At 40.1% G+C, this 12,520-nt stretch overlaps 1 long non-coding RNA gene across 1 annotated transcript; it reads right to left on the reverse strand.

The window, feature by feature from the left end:
* Positions 1-549: 549 nt before the first annotated feature.
* LOC122639632 lies at positions 550-7,009 on the reverse strand. The gene is made up of 3 exons (XR_006329547.1): positions 6,808-7,009; positions 4,341-4,458; positions 550-560 (listed from the first exon to the last, which is right to left on the reverse strand). It is a non-coding gene; the product is annotated as an uncharacterized LOC122639632 (long non-coding RNA).
* Positions 7,010-12,520: the final 5,511 nt, after the last annotated feature.

Below are 12,520 nucleotides of genomic sequence, written 5' to 3' on the forward strand. Positions count from 1 at the left end.
CCATGAAGACAGTAGAGAAGCCCAAATCGCAGAAGGGGGCTGTTGTGAAGAAAAACCCAAGAAATCCTCTAAGTTAAGGGCTGAAAATTGGAGGAGAGCCTGCTGGTAGTGGTAGAACAATGGTCTCCAAAAATCAGCAACAGTAGCCAAGTAAATCCCCTAGATCGATTTTTACAGGGTTTTTTCCAAAACCCTGAAATTGATGAGATCGATGTAGGGAAGAAGAAGAGCAAAATCTCAGCAGATGGAGCTGAAACTAGGATCGAGTGGTGCTCTAGTAATGCTGAATCACTCTGCCAAATATCAGCCGCAACAAGAACCTGCAAACCCTAGATCGATAATGCTCAGGGTTTTGAAAAAACCCTGATTTGGTGGAAGAATAATCGATCTAGGATGTCTTCAAACTTGGTGGAGATAGGAACTAACCCAAAATAGTAAATACTGCTGCAGTTCTTGAGTCTTCAATGATGTAGATTGCTTCCTTGGAAGGGAGTGAGAGCAGTCCACAAAAAAACAGAATCTTCAAATATCACAGGCAGCAACTGGAGCTGAAATTGTCCCTATCGATCAAATAACTTGATCATAGAATGAGGTAATGGAGGGCAGCCACTGGATCTATTGATCACCTCATCAGTGCTGCCCTAATAGGAGTGAATGAAGAACAAGGGGAAAGGAGAAGAAAAAAAACTTGCGAATGAGAGGGGAGGAGGCTGAAATCGAGAAAGGAAGAGAAGGGGGGGTCCATAATTCGAATTCTGCTTTGATACCATGTTTTTTTTTTTTTTTGGGTGAATAAAAATTTCATTACTAAAGAGAAGCAACCTTCAAAAAGGAGGGAGGAAAATAAGAACCAGCAGCAGAAGCTCAAACAGGGGAGCCAGCTGGGATAAGGGAGAGAGAAGAAAGACCCCAGCAAACAACAATTAACCTGTTCCTTGGGGTATCAATACAAGAAATAGGAGCAACCAAACTAAGCTTAGATTTGATTTCAAAAGAGATGGACTCCCAAATCTGATAAGCAGATCTGGATTTGGAGGTCCATTTCCGAAGATTGTGTTCCATCCAAATGTGGCTAATGGAGGCTGCGAAAGCCATCTTCCCAATCACGTCACAAAGAGTAGAACCACCAAAGGTCATGTCAACCCAGATCCATTCACGATCAAAAGGTAGAATCCTCCTATTTCTTGGCCAGCATTTGGAGAGGATCCCTTTCCAGATAGAGCGGGAGAAGGGGCACTCAAAGAAGAGATGGTTTGAATCTTCAATCGCATTCCAACAAAGGTCACAATTGGGAGAAACCATAATGTGGCGATGTCTGAGAAAGCTTGCGTTGGGAGGCAGTTGGAGAAGACTCTCCAAGTCGTGAAGCTGTGCCTAGGAATGTGGTGCTTGAACCAGACGAGCTTCCTCCAAGTAACGAGCGGGAGTCGAGTTCTAACAAGATCCCAAGCAGATTTGGAGCTGAACTTACCTATGGAACTAGGCAGCCAAGAAACACAGTCATCCCTTATGAAGGGTCTTCGGGAAATAGAGGGTAATAAGTTCCAGATTGGGGTTAGAGCTGGAGTAGAGGAATCAGGGAGGTCCCATCCGTCGGCATTAAGAATATCAGCCACCAAGGCATTTCTAGGCAGCCCAGAACCATAGATCAATCTAGGGCTGACATGATGTATCAGGATTCCCAAAGGATGCCAGTGATCTAACCAAAGCTGAGTGGAGTTCCCATTACCAATGTGAGTTTGGATAGAGCCAAGAACCAAGGGTCGGACATCCATAATTTTGCGCCAGGTCCAAGAAGCATCAGAAGATAAATGGACAGTCCAGATAGAGTCAGAACGAAGAAGGCCTGAATATATCCACTCTACCCAAATACTTTTTGCCTTGGACACAATCTTCCACAACGATTTGATAATGCCGGCTTGGTTCACATCCTTTATCCTTCTGATACCTAACCCTCCTTCCACGAAAGGATGACACACAGAGTCCCAACTGATAGGCCGAAGGAATCTAGTAACATCAGAGCCTTTCCAAAGAAAAGAAGACATGAGTGATTCCAGAGACTTGATGATGGAATGAGGCAGCCCATAAATACCTGACCAATAAATGTAGGAGGCTTGGAGGACAGACTTGACAAGCACCAGACGACCCGCATAAGAAAGAAGTTTGCCCTTCCATAGGATTAGAGAATGAATGCTTGGATGATTTAGTCATCCCAAGCACATCTTTATTTATAATCATAATGAAGAATAAAACAATTGTACATTAGCAATGTGGGACTAAACCACATGTACGAAATAAATAAAATAACAAAAGAAAGAGGACCAGAATACCCCCACGGTATTCTGGCCATATAGCTAACAAGAACCAAGGAGAAGCTTCACAGGCTGGCGGTAACTTGCCTGTCTTCCTCCATAGCCTCAAGTCACCTTCGACAGCTCCTAAACTCTCTCCAACTTAGAGAATAACACTCCCAAAACTGTAAGGAGTATAGGTCTCACATATACAGCCTCTAATGGAACCCCTTTACATTTATAGGGTTCCAAAGAGAGGAGAAGATGAGGACTGAGCTCAGCCGACTCTCAAACCAGAGAACCTAGCTTTGATACCAAGTTGAAACTCAAAGGTAGATCGAATCTGGTAAGAGGAGAAGTTTACAGCAAGAAGAAGAAGGAGGGAAGAGAGAAGAAGAAGAAGAAGAGAAGAGAATGGGAGAAATCGATTATATGTGTTGAGAGAGTCTCAACACACATATTAGTTTCATTAATTTAAGTCTTCCAAATTACATAAGCCTCCCTAGGGAGGTAAAGAGAAATAACACTCCCGGCATCATTCAGCTACACCACAGCAAGATTAGTGCATAATTTGTGGTTCTTTACATCAATTTTGAAGAACTTTTAAAACGTAAACCATTTTTCCCCAAATCTTTTTTTTTTCAAAGAAAAAAATTGTTCAACCTTGGTTGATTCATGTCAATTTAATATATGATACATAACTTTGGCCGATCTATCACTTGAAAGAGTCCTATACCCTAAGATAGGGGACTTGGCATATGTTGATGACAACACTTATATGAGTGTTGTGGCAAACTATGTGCAACACTACAGCAGCACTATGATATGGGAAGACTATGTGGAACGAGTTGGGACTAAATACGTGTGTCAATCACATTTTATGGGATGATAGAATGTGATATGTTAAACAGATTGATGTATTATACATTTTCCCATTTCTAATGCTTATTTAAGTTGGTTTACATTAATTGAATGTTTTGATTGCTTTCTATCACTAAATTATGTGAGTAGGGTATTTTAGTACGTCGCCGCCTACCAACCTAGGATCCAAAGTGAAACTCATATTTGGACTTTGTTTTTGCAAAATCTGATAATGCCACTAAGTTTAAATGGCCTAAAATAGGCTGAATACCAAGTTTCAGACCCAAACTAGGTCTAAAACCCCCAAAACCAGCCTTCGAGTTGAAAAAAAAAAAAATTACACCAACTCGGCCGAGATCTTGGTTTTTTCCAAGGTCGAAACCTGGTCGAGTTCCGAGTTTTAGTTCCATGATTACTACATCCATTTAGGAACCAGCTGAGACAATGTATTTATCTTGGTGGAGAAATCCAAGGAACAAACAGATGCAGTATGATCAGAATTGACAACAAATGCCAAATTATTTGAAAACAGTCTTTGAGTTTCGCATATGAACGAAAGTCTCTATAGCATGCATACTCAGCTTATCTCAGTAAGAACTGAAATTCTTCCATAACCTCATAACCCAAATCTTCTGTAGAGTAGCCCGGCCAGTATACGCTAGGACATATATCTAACAAGTATGAACATTTCCTCCCAGTTTTAATAAAGACTATCATTATCTCTTAAGAAACATTCAATCAAGCCTATAAAGGATTTTAAAAGGGAGAAAGGGAGAAACATTTCAGTTACTTAATTCAAAATGATTTGTCCTCGTTTTCAGATGACCAAATTCTATCAGTTGGTACTTCAGACAATAATTTATGCTACAAAAGGAAGAAAGAGAATATAAAAATACTGATATACAAAATGGATTCAACAAGAAACAGAATGACATAATAAAACATGCACATTCCCAATTTGATTGGGCAAAGTAGATGAAAGGACAAAAAATAATCCCAATTGTCAAAAACACACATAGGGGAGGTTAAAAGAACAGATGTTGAATGCACATTGGAACATTCCCCAAAAGATATGTTTCCCCTCCCATTCCTCCAACCCCTGCCCCCCCCCCCCCAACAAAAAAGAAAGAAAAGCAAGAAAAAAGTACACCAACCTGCAAAGATAGAAAAGGAAATAAGTATTTCTACCTCTAGTTGTTTGGGTCTTTCCTCTTTCACTTTCTTTCGGCTAATTATGGTCTTAAACCAGTCTCCAGAACCCATTATTCACCAGGATGTTTGCGACTATATATAATCTAACAAATACCTGAAACAAAAATTTCCATGGTGATTAGGAATTAAATTTCTTGAAGAAGAAGCACATGTCCCTGTGGAACAGAAATTGAAATATTAAATATGAGTAGCACACCAAATACCTACAATTGCAGCAAATTTTTTAATGAGGAAAAATGGAAGTCTAACTTAATGGCTACAATGCATAACTACAACAAAGCACTGTGAGTACCAGCATTTTTATTTTTTTTGTGGGGGGGGGTGGTGAGGGATAACACAGCAGAACGAGATGTGTTTTCCCCCACCCATATGTAATTTTGTATCAAATGCAAACTTGAATTAATTGATAGATGAACAATTGCTCATGTTGTTGAGAATGAGCATAAAGCACAAACTGATATCTATGAAAAAAGAACTGATTGCTGAGAAAACACAGACAATAATCCATTACTGTTTTAGAATAGCAACACCTTGAAATTCATATGCCCGCAATAAAATCTTAAGGCTTCACAAGTAACGTGTGAAAAGAGATTGTGTCATTAGCAGGGAGGCAAGGTTGCCTACAACATAACCAGTGGTCAGGTTACAGTTGCATGGACGAGAAGAGAATAGCAGGTAATAGTAGGCTTATCCCATGGCAATTAGAAAACTCTCTGCCTAGTAATTTCATAGATAAGAAGAAGAAAATCGTCAGGAAGCCAAGATAAACAATGGGTTACCCATTATGAAATCCTTGAATGTGTTGTGTGGCACCATTAGTAACAAGGAAGGCCAGATTGTCACTCCACTATGTTCCTACAAAAAGAAAGGGGGATAGTGGAACACCTAATAAATGTTATCAGATAAGTAGCAATGGCTGGCAATTAAGTTGGTTTTCAGACAGACCTAGTATACAGAAAAGAATATTTAAGATGAGTTGGATGACTGTAGGATCCATGCATCGCAGCAAATCAAGAAGTCATGAGGGATATCAGAAAGCTTTCTGCTAATCAGCCTTACTACTTCAAAGGTTAAGAGTTAAGAGCCACTGAAAAGACAAATAATCAGACTTAACTGAAGTTCAATTGGTGCTTTTCTACTCACTACATTTGATGAATTAGTAATACATCTTACATAGAGTATGCATTTCAATTATTTTGCTTCCTAATATGTGAGGGTTGCAGTTGCATCTGAATCCAACCTCAAAGAAACTATGTAAGAAAGTGTATAAATTTTGGATTTAATCCTATCTCCACAACAGATGTCCTTCTCTACTTTTTCAACAACAAAGTAGCTGTAGTTTTTCAAGCATATATATTTCCATCCAAGGTATGGTCATTTCATTCAATAAAATGTTGACCTTCTAACCCCATGTATGAGGTATTTATCTGCTCACATACTCATCATTCCTATCAACCTTCTCTTTCTAATTTGAGCTGATAAATATCTCATCCCACGAAACCAGAAGGCCATAGATGGTATCCAACGACCACAATAACTAGCAGGACAAACTTATCCACCTAATTGATGAGAACAGTCAATTCAAACACAGCCTTTTAAGATTAGACATGCAGTCCAGGCAAATGTCACACACCCCATAACCTAAACATCCATTACAATGCAGGTCATAGTATTAGTGGAGCTATTTCTCCTCACACTTTCACCATCAGCTTTCTCCTTAAGATCACTTGATCCATTACCTACTCCAATGAGTGGATTGGTCAATAACCCCATCTGTTCAATGCTAAGGATAATCAGTGTTATCAATGGGTAATAAACTGGAAGCGATTAACTCTGTAACAAAAGAGATCAGACCTCTGAATCCAGGCAATAATTCAGATTCATCTTCCACTCCAGAAATAGCTTGAAATAATAACAGTATCAATTCAATCTCATAGTTCATAGGTCTAATGTTTCACTGACCCAGGGTGCAGAAAAAACCAAAAATAAATTGATGTATCATTCTTTCCAGATATTTTCAGCATACACAAGAAGCTACCAATCATTACTATCTGATTCATGAAAATCTACTGCTTAATTACTCAACATCTCTCTGAAACTAAATTCCTTATCAATAATTTGAAATTTCTGCACTAAAAGATGAGATAGGAAAGCATAAAATGTAGACATAGCAAACAAAATCTGGGCAATGCATATTACCAGAGAAGGGTTTCTTAAAAGGCTCAAGCAATACTGCAATCAACACCAAGTACAGTAACATAGCAAATAAGAAAGACCCATTTCGTGAAATTGAAATAGGTAGATCATTGATATATTTCCGCACATAATTAGCCCCTGCTTGAGCCTTAGATCCCCTTAACAAGTGAACCTCGGAGACTTTCGGTACAGAGACAAAACTAGAAAGAACAGAAACAAAAAGTACAAGCGGGTCAGGATGCCATACCAGATAAGAAGCTGCACATGGTTGAAGAAGGAGGACCAGAGAGGTGTTTTGGGAAGGTGGGTAGTACTGATTTTGGAGAAGAAAGTTAGTGGAAGAAGTAGTAAAGGAGAAGAAAAGCTTGAAGATTTTTGAAAGACGAGAAACTGGAAAAATGATGGATATTGATTGCAGTGGCCCATCTCCAGCTTTTATCAAAAAGTCGTAGAAGCAAAAAAAGTAAAAAAATCATAAAAATGTGTATAAATTCCTTGTGTATATCAATCAATTAAAATCCCAACCGACGCCACAACTCATTTGAAGCTGTTGGCAGATCCTTTTGACGCCCAACAATAAAGAAGGAATACAGCGACACGGAAACCAACTATGACAAATTTGATTTAGACGGCTCTCCTATTATATTCCCATGTTTGCATATGAAGTCTTGATACTGATTTCTTAAGCATTAAAAAAAAACCAAGCAGATGCAATCTCTTGTTTTTCAATTTTTAGGAGTATTATCTGTAGAAGGGGCCGTCCAATACAATTTCCATTAAAATAAAATAAAGGACAAAAGAAGGACCAATGATTTGAACTCGATGATGCTATATTCAACCAATTAAACCCAAAAAAACAAATTCTACAAATACCTAACCTTAAAATTAATTGTAAAGTTGACTATAAATGTAGGGGAGAGGGATAAGCACACCGCCCGCAAGCGGCACCAATTAGAGCATGAGATGGTGCATCATACGGCAAGGGTGGGCGAGTCATATTTTAGAAAGTAATATTTTACATCTATATGCTGTGGACAAATAAAATGATTTCATATTTTAGAATTATTATTAAAAAATTTAGAAAAAATCTTCATTTTAAAAGGGTTAAACTTTTTCAAATATTTGTTATATATCAGATAAGATGGGACAAAAATTTTTTAGTCAGGTAGATTTCATGGTCTCCATAGCAGCCTAGTTACAATATCATGGATCTAAAATTGTCAAAATTATATATTTCTAACTCTATGTGTGAGATTTTTTTACCAAAAAGGAAAAACATCTAGAAAGTAATTGAGATATATTTACAAATGGAGCCTTTAAAATATTCCCCCCCCCCCCAACTCATGATAGCAATTTTGGATGATACCTACTCAAGGATTGATCAGCATCAAATGACCTGCCACTAAGTCACCAACTCCTTGTTTTTTCTTTCCTTCTTTGGATGCTTAAAAGGAAGCCATCCCTGCCCTTTAGCACCCAACGCATCGCAACCCCCAAGTGAGGCAGGATTTAATCCTAATACGTCTTAATATGCCATTGCTCTTACTAATTATGTGGAAGACACCAATCCTTCTCAGATTGGCCATTTATAAGATTGGATTCACTGATGCAAATCGGGATCTACCATCAGTAGTTTGATAACAATCTCACTCCCAATTCCTTGATTTCAAGTATATTAGATATCTTCATCGGATGAGTTAGCATCATCTTTCCTTTCTTGTATATATTTGTATCTATCCTTAGAGATTAGTTAGGATCAGATTAGGATCTTTTGATCACAGTTTTGGTAGTGTTCCTCTGTCAAGGAGTTAATTACTCCATTGTATTTGTATATATTACCTTTACCATTAGTGAAATGAGATATCCGAATTACATTCAATTACCATCTTAACATGGTATCAACCTAAAATCCGATCCTCACCTTCCTCCGTTTTTCCTCTCCAATGGCCAAAACTCCGGTCGTCTCTAACCCCACCTCCCCTTACTTCCTTCACAATCCCGATCACCCTGGCACCCCTCTTGTCACCCAACTTCTCAATGGTGACAACTTTCCAACTTGGAGCCGTTCCATCACCATGGCTCTCTAGGCAAAGAACAAACTCAGTTTCATTGACGGCACTCTCACCCAGCCCGCTACTGATTCCAAAGATTATGTCTCCTGGGGTCGCTCCAATTCCATGGTTACTTCATGGCTCATTCACTCTACCATCCCCTCTATCGCCAACAGCATTCTCTGGACCACGAATGCTCGAGATGTTTGGGTTGATCTAAGCGACAGGTTTTCTCAACAGAATGCCCCCACTTATATTTGAAATACGGCGTTCCATATCCAATCATTCTCAAGGAACTGATTCAATCTCCGTCTTCTACACTACCCTAAAATCTTATCAGGATGAGTTAGCTTCATATCGGACTCTTCTTGTCTGCACCTACAGTGCCATGACGACATTGACTGCTTATGTCGAAACTGATGCTCTCATCGATTTTTTATAGGGTCTCAATGACTCCTTCTCCGTTGTTCGTAGTCAGATCCTTCTTATGGATCCATTACCATCCATGGCTAAGGCTTATTCCCTGCTTCTTCAAGAGGAAAGACAGCGATCCTTACAAGGCTCCCGTTCTGTTCCCCTTGATCAAGTCGCATTAGCTACTCAGCATTCGTCTTCTCGAAACAATTCCAAAGGCAATACTCACATGCTATATCATTGCAACTACTGTAATATGGATGGGCATTCCGACTCTAGATGCTTCAAGCAACATGGTTACCCACCCAATTGGACTCCTTGTCACAGTGACACTGCCAAGCACAAGTCTCGCAACAATCCTGGTTCCTCTAATGGCACTGCTGCTGCCTGTTACCCTGCTGCGAATGTAACACAGTCCGGCAACCTTGGACCACCTGTTGCTGTCCTTCCCACTATTTTTGCTAAGCAACTCCAACAGCTTCTTTCCCTTCTCCCTGCTGGTAATCCCCACCCCTTGGCCAATGTCGCAGGTACAACACTTCTTACAGTCCCTCCTTCTTGTTTTTAGATTATCGATACTGGCGCCACAGACCACATGGTGTCGGATTCCACTTTATTTTCTACTTTCAAACCATCCACTTCCCCTTCCTCTATTCGGTTACTTGATGGGTCTACTACACCGGTAACCCATGTTGGTACTGTACCCTTGTTTTCTTATTTACACCTTACAAATGTACTTCTTGTTCCCTCTTTTACATTTAACTTATTATCTGTAAGTAAATTTACAGCCCAAACCAACTCTCTAATTGTTTTCCTTCATGATTCTTGTCTTTTCCAGGACCAACGGACGAAGATGACGTTTGTGACGGGTAAACGACACGATGGTCTCTACTACTTGGAGTGTTCTCCTCCCATGGCCTCTACAACATCCTCTCATTCCCAGTTCGACCTTTGGCATTGGCGTCTCAGTCACTGCTCTCCTACCCTCCTTCCCAAATTACATCACCTAGATGCTACTATTTCCTTTTCAAATAATGATGTTTTCACTATTTGCCCTCTGGCAAAACAAACAAGGTTACCATTTTCTTCTAGTATGATTTCTACACAATGTTGTTTTGATTTAATTCATGTTGACATTTGGGGGCCCTATCATACGCCCTCCATCTCTGGTGCTCGCTATTTTTTAAGTATAGTTGATGACTACTCGCGCTCTACACGGGTGTACTTAATGAGCCACAAAACCGAAGCTAATTCCATAATTCGGAATTTTTTTACTTTAATCAAAACCCAATTTCATATGACTATTCGTCAGATACGTTCTGACAATGCCTGTGAATTCTTTAACACGGACACCTTAATTTTTTTTCAAACATTGGGCGGTCCTCAACAATCAAGCTGTGTTTATACTCCACAACAAAATGGCGTTGTAGAGCGTAAACATCGCCATCTACTTAATGTTGCCAGGGCTCTTCATTTTTAAGCCAACCTTCCCTTACCTTTTTGGGCTGATTGTGTTCTTACAGCCTGTTACATTATTAACCGTTTACCTACTCCTATTCTCAAAGGTAAAACTCCTCATGAACTTCTATTCCACAAAAAACCACCCATTTCCCATCTCAAAGTCTTTGGATGTCTTTGCTTTGGCCGCAACACCACTACCAAACACAAGTTTGATCAACGGGTTTTTCCTAAAATTTTCATTGGTTACCCTCATGGACAAAAGGGTTACAAAATTTATGACCTTTCGACCAAGGTTACTTATGTATCTCGTGATGTCATTTTTCATGAAAAAGTTTTTCCCTTTGTCCTATACCCCCAACCCCTCCACAACACCCTCCTATGTTTTTCCTATACCATCCACTGACCATGACGACACTCCTCCCCTTTCCGCCCCTGTCCCAGCTCCACCACCACCCCCATCTCACCTTGATCATGCCACTCCAACCCCATCACCGCCACCATCTCACCCTGACACTGCTGCCCTAACCCAACCTTCTTCATTTATTCCTCCCTCCACACGCCCTTCTCGCACCATTAAACCTCCAAGTTATCTAAAAGATTACCACTTGTCTATTGCTCAAGAAAATAAGTCTTCAACTATTGGTCAAGGTACGTCTCACCCGCTTGCTCATTCTTTAAGTTATCATCGCTTTTCTTTCACTCATATGTCTTTTCTCACTGCTCTAACCACTACCACTGAGCCTACCAGCTTTGCCAAGGCTATGAAACATTCCGAATCGCATGATGCAATGCAAAATGAGATTATTGCTCTCACAAACAACAAGACTTGGACTTTGGTTCTGTTGCCTCCTAGCAAAAAGGCTATTGGGTCTAAATGGGTCTTCAAAATTAAACGGAGAGCAGATGGTTCTCTAGAAAGATTTAAAGCCCGTCTTGTTGCTAAGGGCTACACACAAATTAAAGGGGTCGATTATCATGACACATTTGCCCCTGTGGCTAAACTTGTCACCGTCCATGTGCTTCTTACTGTGGTCATCGCATATGGCTAGTCTCTTCATCAGTTGGATGTCAACAATGCCGTTTTACATGGAGATCTATCAGATGATGTATATATGTTACCCCCTCCCGGGTATCGCCGTAAGGGGGAGACCGTCATTTGCAAACTCCAATGGTCTCTATATGGGCTCAAACAGGCATCTCAGAATTGGTTCTCCAAATTATCCACTGCTCTACTAAGTTTTAGTTTTATCTAATCACAGGTTGATCATTCTCTTTTTGTTCTTCGTCAACAATCGGCTTCCCTCTTCGTTCTTGTGTACGTCGATGATATCATCATCATTGGTTCTGATGACACTTTACTCGAGGACATCAAGACTCGCATTTGTTCTCAGTTTCAGACCAAAGATATTGGACCCCCTGAAATATTTCCTTGGTATAGAGGTCGCTCGTTCCCAAAAGGTTCTTTACATCTGCCAACGGAAATGCACTCTTGATATACTCAGTGATAATGGACTCACTAGCACTCGACTAGCAGATTTCCTAATGGAACAGAACCTAAAGCTTTCTGATTCCACGGGCACTATTCTTTCTAATCCGGCCCCATATTGGTGGTTGATTGGTCGCTTAATTTATCTCATCGTTACACGGCCTGATATTGTACATACAGTCAACATTTTGAGCCAATTCATGCACCAACCCCGCCAACCTCACCTAGAGGCTGCACATCGTTTACTACGATACCTAAAAGGTACTCCTGGATAAGGCATTTTCCTCCATGCAAATTCTAATCTTCGCTTAACAGCCTTTTGTGACTCAGATTAGGCTAGCTGTCTAATGACTAGACGATCCACCACAGGCTATTGCATTCTTCTTAGCTCTAGTCTGGTCTCTTGGAAAACAAAAAAAAACCACAGTCACGCTCCTCTACCGAAGTCGAGTACCGTGCTATGGCAGTTGCTACCTGCGAAATTACTTGGCTCTCATACCTCTTACGAGATATTGGCTTGCCGTCCCAGAAAGGTATTACTCTATATT

Source organism: Telopea speciosissima, chromosome 9, assembly GCF_018873765.1.
Source record: "Telopea speciosissima isolate NSW1024214 ecotype Mountain lineage chromosome 9, Tspe_v1, whole genome shotgun sequence".
NCBI classification, from domain to species: Eukaryota; Viridiplantae; Streptophyta; class Magnoliopsida; order Proteales; family Proteaceae; genus Telopea; species Telopea speciosissima.